Genomic DNA, 13,462 nt, shown 5'->3' with positions numbered 1-13,462 from the left:
ATTTTATTATTCAGAATGCGAGGGAGTTGCTTAGAGGAGCCCATGGCTGTTGATTTTAGGGACAAGTTTGAGGAGTCAGAGATACAGCTTTGAAATCTGCATCATCTGCCCTTTCCTAATGAAGAATTTGAACAAGCCACAGCTCAGTAAGCTAATTAAGGTCTGGAACCTTGGTAAAAGTTACCTGAGAACTCAAATGTATTGGGGTGCCCAAACTTTCGCATGGTGTTCCTTTTCTTTTTTCACTCTCCAATTGTACAAAACAAAAATAATACACAAATCTTGCAGAAAACGCTGAAAAGAAATGTGTCGTCTTTACCTTTATGCCTTTTGATGATCAGTTCATCTTCTGCTCACTTAACTATTCACAGTAACAGACATTTTCAATAAGGGTGCCCAAACTTTTGCATGCCACTGTACACACACACACACACACATATTACACAATTTAATGACTATCAAAATAATATTAGTCATAGACCAGTTATCTACTTTTAAGTGGAAATAAAGCACACATGGACTCAAGAATAAAACACTTGGTGTCAGGACATTAATAACACCCAACATTAGCTTCCTTTTCTGAATCTTGTGTTTTTAATATCGGTTAATTAGCTATATATACACACGGGTCTGTCTCAGAAACCGGTCTCTCATTTGGGACATTATGGTCAAATTTTTTTTTCTAATTTTACTATTTTTTTTGCATTTACCCAACACTCAATGTTTCTTTTGTCGTGTTTAATAAGAATAAAGATAGCCTCTTGCTTTATCTGGCCTCCACTGTGGAAATTTTTTTTGATTACAACTCAAATGCTTTTGTAAAATTGATTTCCATATAAAATAACTCCATCATGAAGAATTAAAGCCCCTCCTTCACAGAGGAGTGAAAATATTGAATAAAATTTCCTCTTTCTGATTGCTTGGGTTAAAAAATGCCAAGTTCTGATGACTGAATTGATTATTCACTTAAATATGAATAATATGATACCCAAAATGTATCTGATATGGCGAAACAGTACAATAGGACACAGTGGAAAAATCAAGAACACACCGGAAAGATGAGAATAACGGCGGTGGTAAAAGAACAGCGACTGTACCGGCTGAAGGTCGCGCGGGTCTCTGCTGCGGCGCGCGAGCAACGGGACATCACTACCGCACCGGACGGAGCGCGAGGCGGGGGCGGGGCAAAATGACTGGCCGTAGATTCTATCAAAAGTTCGATCTAAATTGACCATGGTTGCAAAATATTGGCGAAAAATACGCAAACACTACGAAATATGAAATTAAAATGAAAAAGAAACATTCTATCGCCTTATACTGCAAGACTAAAACAAAATAAAACTGTCAAAACTCACCTTTTCAGTGATAACGTCCGAACAGATCACCCGCGGAAAGCCTAGGTCACAACCGGACGTACGATTTTTTGGCGTTTCCCAAATCACTGCATTTTTTTTTGTTCATGGAGAAAGACGCACGTTGGGCGCAAGTTTGTCTTGCAACCTGAAAAAAAAAAACGTAAGCGCCTGTAGAGTTTGTTTGACATGACAAAGAACCTCTGCGGCCGGTCTACGGCTCGAAAATCAGCACGTCACATGCGCGCCCTCCGTGCGTTTCTTGCACGTAGACCAGCCGTAGGAGCACGTACGACCGGTTGTGACCGAGGCTTAACAGAAAGACCGCAAACGGAAGCATGATCAACTTCTAACTGTCGGAGTGGAAAATTCCATTCTACACATGCAAATTGTTAATGTGTGTCCTTCCCCGCACACAAATAACACGCTACGGTAAAAAATAGACCACAACTCATTTTATAGCTCAGAAATTCATACAAGACCAGCTACCATCGTAACATATTCTGTAAGAAACATATTCTATACCTAACTTTCAGCTTTCGTTTTAAAAAACAAAATTGCAGATTTATAAGTAAATTTTTATATGGCGCACTGATTTTTAAGTTCCTACTTTTGGCGAGGTCGTGACCTTGACCCTGAAGGCCAATTTATGCTGACAACACAGTCCTCGCAGACAGCGTCTGCGTAGCCCCCCCACCTTCACAGACGCTCTGCGCGCACCTCCCAAAAATTGTGACCACCGCAGAAGCCTCGCAGACAAGAGGGCTCTGATTGGTCCACTCTACATCCGCTGTACACGCACTTCCGCTTCCCTACTTTCCTGGTTTGGTTTGTTTTCACGACCGCCATTTTTAAAAACACAAGCGAAGATGGAGCAGCACGAAGAGCGGTTGATCGAGGAAGTGAGGAAGTACGGACATCTATACGACTCCAGTTCTAGTCATTATAAGTAACCGGAGGATAAACACTCCACTAACCACACCCACCAACTACTCCCAGCGATTTTGCGCCCCCTTGCGTTGTGGCAGTGAATAACATCGCGCACGCCTATTACTCCCCGCTCAACGATAAATTACAACTGTCTGCGAAAAGCTATCTGCGAAAGCCTTGTCGCAAGAGCATGCAGAGGCCTTGAGGCTTTCCGTTTAGATCAAAACACACGATCGTATTGGTTTTGGGTTTGCGGAAAATAGAGTTACGGCGGCGATCAAATATTTTGCATGATGTTTTATTACGGTTATGATTATTCTGTGAGCGCACCAATCCTTAGGTGGATAAAGTTACGGCTTAAAATACAATCAGTGATAACTGTAGACTTTTCAGTGGACTACGACCTTTTTAAGGGAATGCGATGGAGTCGACCATTTATCATGTCCCAGATCAAGCCGACATTTTTCCACAAATTTGCAGAATTTTTGCCAAATTCTGAATAGAGTATTCACATAAAAAAAAAGATTTAGTTTTATCTGTTTTATTTCTTTCATCATTTTATTTCAAATTAAAACCATCACCATTCAAAACCGTATAGTTTACTGACTGAGTATATTTAGTGGGGTTCCCACACAGTACCCAGTTTCTGAGACAGACCCATAAACAAGATTCAGAAAAAAAAAAGAAAGTCTTAAACCACATTAAGGCTAAATTAACAAAAAAAACGATTAATGACTGTTATTCTACATTTCAGGTATAACTATAAACGTACAATCAATATTTAATTGCAGTATCATGCACTAAGTGAATTTTTCCTGAGGTAATTAGCACACTGGCTAACATGGCTAGACGTTGGCAGGTTACCTAGCAACCTACGCTACAACATGGGTTAGCTAGTTAGCTCGCTAGCTAGCGAACCTCACTAGCCTATCTAACTAACCGAGCTAACATGCTTATCTTGTTTTTTATTTATACATAAACAAAGCCAGCTTACTTTTGCGTGTACACAATAACCACCAGGTTGGACCTCCGTCGGTGTAGCGAGCTAATTAGCCGAGGTTAGCCAGTCTAGCAGCTAATGAAGTTGCCCCGGACCTTCAGTTACCACAGAGAAAGCAAACCAGTCATTAATACGGACAAATAAATCCTCTGGAATAACAAAACTATTATGTCCTTTTTTATATATTAATGTTTACGTCATGCTGTAACTAAAAGGCCGAATTAACAGACAACAATATCCCTTCATGTGCTAACAGTTAGCCAGGAAGCTATCAGCCATTAATCATTAGTGAATGAGTCGACTCTTTGAACTGGATCTTTTAAGTGAGCCGACTCGCTTATTTATACACCCCTTGTAGTGACGTCACATTTACGTTGGCAGTCGCCGCTCCTGTTGTCCTGGGGGACAAGCGAACTTTGTTTACATATTGAAGATGGTCATGTGGTATATGAACCATGAATGAACCACTTCTCTTTGTATTCAAGGTTAGGTGAAGGTTAAAGTGAATGCCTTCTTCTTCTTGACTTGACTTCTTATTCTTTTGGCTGCTCACGATCCTTCTTCTTCTTGACTTGACTTCTTATTCTTTTGGCTGCTCACGATTAGGGGTCGCCACAGCGGATCTATCGTCTCCATTGCTCCCTGTCTTCCGCATCCTTCTCTACCACACCTGCCACTTTCATGTCCTCTCTCATCTGTGGGTGGTAAAAAGAGCAACTGGACTTGCTTGAAGATTCTTGAAGACGTTTCACCTCTCATCCGAAAGGCTTCTTCAGTTCTGTCTGACTAGTAGGGAGTATCAAGTCAAGTTAAGTCAAGTCAACTTTATTGTCAAATATGCTATACATGCTCCATATACAGCACAGATGAAATATCAGTCCTCTCTGACCCACGGTGCAAACAGGCAATGCAATAAATAAAAATACAATAATTGAAAAAAACAAACAATATAAACAGTATAAACACTCTAGATAGGAACTAGACATAGACTAAACACTCAAACAATATAAACAGTATAAATAAACAGTATAAACACTAGATAAGAACAAGACAGACTAAACAATCAGACAATATCAACAGTGTAAACACTAGATAAGAACTACACACAGACTAAAAACTCAAACAGACAATATAAACAGTGTAAACACTAGATAAGAACTACACACAGACTAAACACTCAAACAGACAATATAAACAGTATAACACTCTAGATATGAACTAGACGTAGACTAAACACTCATATATATACACACACACACACACACACACACACACACACACACACACACATAAATTGGTTCAAATAACCAAACAGTCAAGGGCACTTGAGGTATAGCAGGTAAACATGAAACATGAAATAAGCAGTATAAACAAACTAGCAGCTTTTAAGATGAGGTAGTGCGGAATAGTGCAAATGAGCGAGGTAAAGTGAGATGTGCGGTCCCTGAGTTCAGTGTGTTAATGAACGATGAGATGTATGTATGTGTGTTGGGGGGAAAACTGTGAGGATGACTGTGAGTATCAGGTATTTATCCTCTCATGGATGAAAAGCAATCCTAAGGTGTCGTTGAGTCATCCTGTTGGTGTGGGTCACTGGGGGCCGGGTGTGAACGGCCTAGAGAGTCATTGGGGTGATCAATGGATTGTTGGTTCTCTTTGTCCTCCTGTGAGTCACTGAAAACAGCTGGGTTTTGGTGTGCATTCAGTTGTCTGGGAAGTGTGCCAATACGTCTTCAAGCAAGTCTAGTTGCTCTCTTTTACCACCCACAGTTTACTATGACCTGGATGACTGAGAATCTTCACAGACATGTCCTCTCTCACCACATCCATTTATCTCCTCTTTGGCCTTCCTCGTTTTCGTGTGCCTGGCAGCTCCATCCTCAACATTCTCCTTCCAACATGCTCTGCATCTCAGTCTCATCTCTCTTAGCTTAATTCCCAAGCTCTCCACATGTGCTGTCCCTCTGATGTGCTCGTTCCTTATCCTGTCCAACCTCCCATCGCAAACCTTAATATCCTCAACTCTGCCACCTGTCTCTTCGTTAAGGGTACGGTCTCCAATCCATACATCACAGCTGGTCTCACTACTGTCTTATACATCTTACCTTTCACTTTTGCTGGGACTTTCCGATCACAAATGACTCCCGAAATCCTTCTCCAACTGCTCCACCCTGCCTGCACTCGCTTTCTCAAGTCACTATCGCAGCCTCTATTTTCCTGCACAGTTGACCCCAGGTTTGACCATGGTCAAACACATGTTGATTGACCATGTGTTTTCGAACCATAGCTGATCCAAAAGGCCATAAATTAATGGAAAATCAATAAGATTAGCCAATCTTCACGGAATCTGCCTTGACTGATCCAGAAGATCCTGAAGGGGTGCATGATGTCACACATGTAACAAGGATCCAGGTGTCAGTTTCATTCACGTGCGCAGCAGTGATTAGACCAGTCTTGATATGGAATCACATTTTGGAGAGAATTATGATCGTGATTGAGATTCTTATATGTCAGATGAAGGGGCAGAAGATTATCAAGGATATTCCAGAGTAAATGGTTATCTTTGGATGGCGCACCACGAGTTGGCCGAGTGGTTAGCATGTCCGCCTCTCGATCGGGAGATTGAGAGTTCTACTCACGGTCGGGTCACACCAAAGACCATCATAAAAATGGGACCTACTGCATGCTGCAATACAGATGTGAGTGGGGAGTCAAACACTACATTCACAGTGCAAGGCTTAATGCTCAATTCCAATTTTTTTGTGAAATCCGATTTTTTTTGTGAGGTCGTTCACATTAACAAATATATGCGACTTGTATGCGATCCTCAGTATGAACGAAAAGCGACCTAAAAGTGTTCTGCATGCGCATTGCAGGATACGACGATGTCACACGCAGTGAGCATGGCCAGTGTTTACGGAAGTAAAACCGCCCGGTTGCAGTATGACCCATCCAATCTAGCTTGAATAGCTGCATCCCCCCAAATGGAAATCAGCTCCCTAACCTCTGCGTCCTTCCATTGAGAAGATTCAGAACCTTCACAGCCCAAAGCGTCGAACCTTCACAGCCCAAAGCGTCCCTTGCATTGATGTCATGCGCCATGTTGTTGTAACTTTTTTTGAGAGACCCGCCCCCTACTTCAGCGCAGAATAGTGACGTTTGTGGCTTGTTGATGACGTGTAAGTCGGATGAATGCGACCTGGCGGTTCAGACTGAAGTCGCATATGAAAAGATCGGATAGGAATCGGAATTAGGACCACATATCCAAACGGCCTGGATCGGATTTGAAAAAATCGGATCTGTGTCGTTCATATTGTCAATAAAAGATCGGATACAGGTCACATATGGGCGAAAAGATTGGATTTGAGTCACTTCAGCCTGCAGTGTGAACGTAGCCAAACTCTTGCGGTTACCAGAGGACCCGCCCCCCACTGTAACCCTAGTTATGTAATAGGCGAGATTGGCGCCACCCTATGCGTCACATGGCGTGGGAAGGGACTTTGACTTTGGATGGCACGGTGGTGTAGTGGTGAGCACTGTTGGGTCCTGGGTTCAAGCCCAGTGGCCGGCAGGGGCCTTTCTGTGTGGAATTTGCATGTTCTCCCTGTGTCTGCGTGGGTTTCCTCCGGGTGCTCCAGTTTCCCCCACAGTCCAAAGACATGCAGGTTAGGTTAATTGGTGGTTCTAAATCAGAGGTGTCAAACTCAATCACAGAATGGGCCAAAATTGAAAACACAGTCTAAGTCGCGGGCCAAACAGGATTAACATTGAGCAGTCTAAAACTGACAATATTTTAATCAGCAATATGAATTTGAATAGCCAGAATACAACAACTTTTTCCTCAACACATTAAATAAAATATAAAATTATATTTTTCTTCAAAAATAACATCAGGCAAAATGAGAATATTTCAAGCTGATGAAAATTTGCAAATATTTCACATAAAAACTGTGATGTGATATCAGCAAAAAGTCCAGAAACAAAAAGCTATTTAGTTTTCTCTCTTATTTCATTTCTCCGAGCCAGATGCTTGGCATCTTTTCTTGGCTGCAAGTTCATTTATGTTTGGGGTTAGGCTCTGAGCTGTGGAAACTCTCAGGATGGATTGGAGATGTGCATCAGTGAGACGACTTCTCTGTGTGGTTTTGTTCATCTTCATCACAGAGAAAAGTTGCTCACACAGGTATGTACTACCAAACATGCAGCGCATTCGAGCAGCGTGTAGGTGGAGTTGGGGCATCGTGTCAGGAATGAATTGGAGGAACTGCGCAGGCCCCACAGAATCATACTTTGCCCTAAGTGTGCCGTTACACTGGAGTTCTATCAGTTCTATCTGGATGTTTGCCGGAGCTTTCTGCACGTCAACTGCAAATGGACTTCTGAGCAGTTCAAAGTTAAATTTCTGCGCTTCAGAGTCGGCAAAGTGCCGTGTAAACTCAGTGCGCAGTGTGTTCAGTTTATCAGCAAAAAGTGCAGCTGGAAACACAGCAGTGGAGACCCGGTCTGTGATTTCTTGGCAACATGGAAAGTGGCATAAGTTTTGCATCTGCGTCTCCCACAGGTGCAACTTGACTTGAAAAGCTTTCACTGCGTCGTACATGTCCGTAATCACACGGTCCCGTCCCTGAAGCTGGAGGTTTAATGCATTAAGATGCTTCGTTATGTCGCACAGAAAGGCCAACTCACACAGCCACTTTTCATCCCGGAGCTCTGTTGAGTCTTTTCCTTTAGTTTCCATGAACTGACAAATTTCCTCACACAGCTTGAAAAGTGCTTAGCAGATTTTTTTCTCGACTCAGCCATCACACCTCTGTGTGATAAGGCACGTCACCAAATTCAGAATGTATTTCCTCCAGAAAAGACTGAAACTGCCGGTGATTTAAACCTTTGCCTCTGATAAAGTTAACTGTCTGTGTTACAGTGCTTATGACATGTTCCAGCTTCAGGACTTTGCTGCACAGTGTTTCCTGGTGTATGATGCAGTGAGGCAAGGTCAGCTCACCTGTGCAATTCTCCCTCTGCATCTTCTCCTGCATCCATCCCACTCTTTTCCCCGCACATATCGCAGGCGCTCCATCTGTCGTCAGTCCTGTAAGTTTGTCCCAGGGCAGTTTCATGTCATTCATACATTTAGATACTTCTTCAAATACGTGTTTTCCTGTGGTTGTGTCGTGCATTGGTTTAATACCCAAAAGTTCCTCTGTAACACATAAACTGGAGTCTACTCCACAGTTGAAGATTGCCAGCTGTGCAGTGTCAGTCTTGTCGGTGCTCTCATCCACAGCAAGGGAATATGCAATAAAGTCTTTTCCCGTTTCCATCAACTGTGCTTGTAAAACAGTGGCAAGCTCACATATCCGATCAGCAACCGTATTTTTGCTGAGACTTCTATTTGAAAATGCTTGCTTTTTATCTGGACACAAGACGTCGCACACTTTAATCATGCAGCGCTTCAAAAACTCTCCATCTGTAAAAGGCCGGGCTGATTAGGCTCTCTCTTCTGCCACTATAAAATTAGCTTTCACGGCAGCTTCACTTTGTGATTTTGCTTTTGTGAGCATAGCTTGCTGTAACACCAGACTCTTTTTCAACTCTTCGGTCTTCTCTAGCTTCTGCTGTATGTCCAGGTTTTTGTACTTGTCCTGATGTTTTGTCTCATAATGCCGTCTTAGGTTATATTCTTTAATTACAGCCACATTAGCTCCACAAACAAGACATGCAGGTTTACCTCCGATGTCAACGAATAGGTACTCTGCCTCCCACCTGTTTTGAAAATCCCTGTTTTCAAAGTCTACTTTTCGTTTGGCCATTTTTTTTGAGTCAGGCTAGCTTAAATGTCACTGTAAAAAGTGCTGACCGATGCTTTTATCCGCTGACCACTGATCAATGTGTTATTGGCAGTGTGGGAAAACGGGTTGGTGCACAGGTCTTGACCTGCGCGGCAGCTGTTGCAGTGCATAGTGGGATTTGTAGTATGAGTGGTGGGAGCGCTATTTACTGAGGGGCCATTAATAATGGCCACATGAAATTATCTTGCAGGCCATATATAATTATATCGCGGGCCGGATCTGGCCCGCGGGCCTTGAATTTGACACCCCTGCTCTAAATTGACCGTAGGTGTGAACGTGAGTGTGAAGGGTTGTTTGTCTCTGTGTGTCAGTCCTGCGATGATCTGGAGACTTGTCCAGGGTGTACCCCATAGTCAGCTAGTGTACCAGGGTGTACCCCATAGTCAGGGTGTATCCCACACCCATAGTCAGCTGGTGTACCAGGGTGTACCCCATAGTCAGGGTGTATCCCACACCCATAGTCAGCTGGTGTACCAGGGTGTACCCCATAGTCAGGGTGTATCCCACACCCATAGTCAGCTGGGAGAGGCTCCAGCTTGCCTGCGACCCTGCAGAACAGGATAAGCGGCTGCAGATAATGGATGGATGGTTCTTTTCTAGCCCCCAAAACGAAAAACTGCCAGTTCACGACAGTCCCACTCACCGCCAACAGCACATCACCAGCCAGAGAGAATTGGAAGCACAGGTTGGTTTGTGGATTTTTATTCTAAACTGGCCACTGCAAAATATAGGGAAAATATTTACATGTATCTCAATAAATGCAGAAATGTAATCTTTAAAGCATACACTTATTCAGTGTGTCAGGGGATAGGTAGGAGATGGACGTAAGTGCAGGACTGACACAGTGTAATTACTGAAAGAAAATATGAAGTGGGCGATAATAGGGGAATCGACGAACTTTCTAAATGTCAGATCAAATGTCATTTATTAAATAAATGGGTTTCTTTTTGCTCCAGTAATTCTCTGGTCATGATTCTGTCTTGATTTGGGTAGATGCAGTGGCATGGTGCAACAACTGGAAAGTTTAATTAGATTTGTATAAATCATGTACAAAGTACATGTACCACTACATGTACTAATAAATATCTCATCTCATCTCATTATCTCTAGCCGCTTTATCCTGTTCTGCAGGGTCGCAGGCAAGGTGGAGCCTATCCCAGCTGACTACGGGCGAAAGGCGGGGTACACCCTGGACAAGTCGCCAGGTCATCACAGGGCTGACACATAGACACAGACAACCATTCACACTTACGGTCAATTTAGAGTCACCAGTTAACCTAACCTGCATGTCTTTGGACTGTGGGGGAAACCGGAGCACCCGGAGGAAACCCACGGGGAGAACATGCAAACTCCGCACAGAAAGGCCCTCGCCGGCCACGGGGCTTGAACCTTGCTGTGAGGCGACAGCGCTAACCACTACACCACCGTGCCGCCCCTAATAAATATCATAATTCTAATTTTATAATAGATAGAAATATGCAAATATTAGTGTCCATCATTTCATGCCTTGACTCTAACACAAGTGTAAATATATTCTAATCAATCTAGATCATTAGCTGGTGGTTATTAACTGATAACAGTAAAAAAAAAAAAAAAATGCATATTTACATGGCCTGTCATCAACTTGTCCACAGCGCTCCTCTTCTTGACAGGGGGTGTAAGTTTCATTTGCACAAACATCACCCGCTGTCGCTTTAGATTAGTGTCTTTTCTTGGAAATTTGTGAACTGAACGTCCTGCTGTATATGAATTTGAACATCCAAACACAACTTAGCGCTTTCCCATCATTATTTTTGTAAGATTCCTACAACAATATCCAATCTTGTTGAATAAACAAGCTCGGAGTCAGATGAACCGAAATGACCCAGATAACCGGGGTCCATGTGTGACATCATGTGGGATTAGCCCTGAGGCAAGGCTGCCTTTTTCCGGGATACTGAAGCCGTGATTTATCGATAGTTTTGTACTTGATAATAAAATAAATAATTTACATTATTTCCCCCCTGCTTTATGAATTCAATTTGGTTGTTACTAATGATGCATATTCATTTTAAAGCATTACAATAAGGCATTACATACACTTTAAGGTTAGGGTTAGTTCCTTCACATAGTTCCAGCGGTATGGTAAAGTGTAAATTCCCCCCCACATTACTTGGATCATCAGTCAGAAAGAAGTGAAGGAGAGATTTACGTGGAAATTAGAGTTTATTAGCGGTTATGATCCGTACAATATTCCTTGAAATGATTGGAGTGACAGTGCAGATTTGTGGCCTAGCATGAGCTACATGTTGGAATATACCACCTTTTTTCCAAGAGTCTCTACACAGTTAAAAAACTACAAAAGCAAGAAAACTTTCTTTGTGTAAAGACTTTTTCCCGACATCAGCTTTTGAGAACAGAATGTTGCAAAAGCCAAAGCATTTACTCTCAAAGGACTCCGACCCAAACTGTGGGCTGGATGGTATTCCCAGCCTTCCGTGTCTCAACAACCCCAAGGACATCTAGTTACACAGTTATTTGCATTCCATCATTTATACACTGACACTAATTATTGTTAAAACAATATCTGAAGTGTTATTTGTAAAATAACAAAATCTTTCTCTAGATCTTCAAACAATTAATATTGTAAGATTTTATTCTAATGTTATCTCATAGTGGATGGTACAATAATTACAAACGCTAACAGAATCAGCACATTCCAGTTGTAGCTATAGTCATATAGTAACTATAATCACCCTTGTAATAATAATAATAATAATAATAATAATAATAATTTCAATAAACGATTAAATGTTCAGTTCCCTCTTCATTTATTCTCTATTCAAAAGGCACAACTGAGTCACACAAGTTGATCAGTGTGTAACGGACAGTAACAATTTTATCCAAAATAGCTTTTCCTGCCCGAGTCAATTTATTTCCATTTCACATGCATGCAGCTGTTCAAAAGTTAAGTTGGTTTGTGTAGAACTCCCTAGAACTGTAGGTTCATTACTACACTCTGGCTCCATGGTGACATTTTGCACAGGACTGGGTTCCTCTGATAACAGACACAAAGCCTCAGCGCTCTGTTCTTAATCTTTTCTGTTCTTTCTGGATGCATCATGTATGTTGCTCCTTGTTGATTTTTTTTTTTTTAACTGGTTTGCTTGGTGCCCAATCTGGGTTCTCCTTGTTGAATAAGGAACCTGGTTCATCTCTCATCTCATTATCTCTAGCCGCTTTATCCTGTTCTACAGGGTCGCAGGCAAGCTGGAGCCTATCCCAGCGGACTACAGGCGAAATGCGGGGTACACCCTGGACAAGTCGCCAGGTCATCGCAGGGCTGACACATAGACACAGACAACCATTCACACTCACATTCACACCTACAGTCAATTTAGAGTCACCAGTTAACCTAACCTGCATGTCTTTGGACTGTGGGGGAAACCGGAGCACCCGGAGGAAACCCACGCGGACACGGGGAGAACATGCAAACTCCGCACAGAAAGGCCCTCGCCGGCCACGGGGCTCGAACCTGGACCTTCTTGCTGTGAGGCGACAGCGCTAACCACTACACCACCGTGCCACCCCAAAGCTGGTTCATCTGTAAGAAAATCAAACACTTTCTTGAAGAAGCTAACTCGAATGTGAGCAGAAATAAAACGAGATTCTTAAGCAGTCTTCCATACTCACTCACTTATGTATTTTTCAAAAATACAAGTTCTTACCTGAAATAAAATGATCACTACATATGCGGGTATTCGCGAATTTCTCTGGAGTTTTCAGGCTTAGCTCTTCTCGTCATATTCTCTTTAACCACCCATTTCTTCGTTGTTCTTGAAGCATTTGAAGAAACCTTTATTTATTTGTCACATGCACACTTCAAGCACAGTGAAATTCATCCTCTGCATTTAACCCATCTGAAGCAGTGAACACACATGCACACACACTCAGAGCAGTGGGCAGCCACACCAGAGTGCCCAGGGAGCAGTTAGGGGTTAGGTACCTTGCTCAAGGGCACCCCAGCCCAAGGCCATCCCACGTTAACCTAACTACATGTCTTTGGATTGTGGGGGAAACCGGAGCACCCGGAGGAAACCCATGCAGACACAGGGAGAACATGCAAACTCCACACAGAAAGGCCCTCGCCAGCAGCTGGGTTCGAACCTGGAACCTTCTTGCTGTGAGGCGACCGTGCTAACCACTACACCACCATGCCACCCAAAAGTATTTGATGGTAAAAACATCCATCCATTATCTGTAGCCGCTTATCCTGTTCTGCTGGGTCACAGGCAAGCTGGAGTCAGCTGGAGCCCAGCTGACTATGGGTGAGAGGCGGGGTACACCTTGGA

General features: G+C 42.8%; 1 protein-coding gene and 1 pseudogene across 5 annotated transcripts in view; both read right to left on the bottom strand.

Annotated features, from left to right (window-relative positions):
- Window positions 1–3,575, bottom strand: part of LOC132883242 (zinc finger and BTB domain-containing protein 5) — a 32,024-nt gene extending 28,449 nt beyond the window's left edge. The window contains exons 1-2 of one of the 5 annotated variants that reach the window (XM_060916607.1): window positions 3,277–3,575; window positions 1,356–1,500 (exon numbers count right to left, since the gene is read on the bottom strand). The gene's annotated coding sequence lies outside the window, so the exon portion shown is untranslated. Of the gene's footprint in view, window positions 1–319; window positions 415–1,355; window positions 1,501–3,276 lie in introns of all 5 variants that reach the window. The other 4 variants (XM_060916605.1, XM_060916606.1, XM_060916608.1 and 1 more) reach the window with 4 other exon arrangements.
- A 3,716-nt stretch (window positions 3,576–7,291) lies between these two features.
- Window positions 7,292–9,092, bottom strand: LOC132882534 (general transcription factor II-I repeat domain-containing protein 2-like; annotated as a pseudogene).
- Between the last annotated feature and the right edge of the window lie 4,370 nt (window positions 9,093–13,462).

Source organism: Neoarius graeffei, chromosome 3 (assembly GCF_027579695.1).
Source record: "Neoarius graeffei isolate fNeoGra1 chromosome 3, fNeoGra1.pri, whole genome shotgun sequence".
In the NCBI taxonomy this organism is placed as follows: domain Eukaryota; kingdom Metazoa; phylum Chordata; class Actinopteri; order Siluriformes; family Ariidae; genus Neoarius; species Neoarius graeffei.
This window is presented reverse-complemented; position numbering and strand designations above follow the sequence as displayed.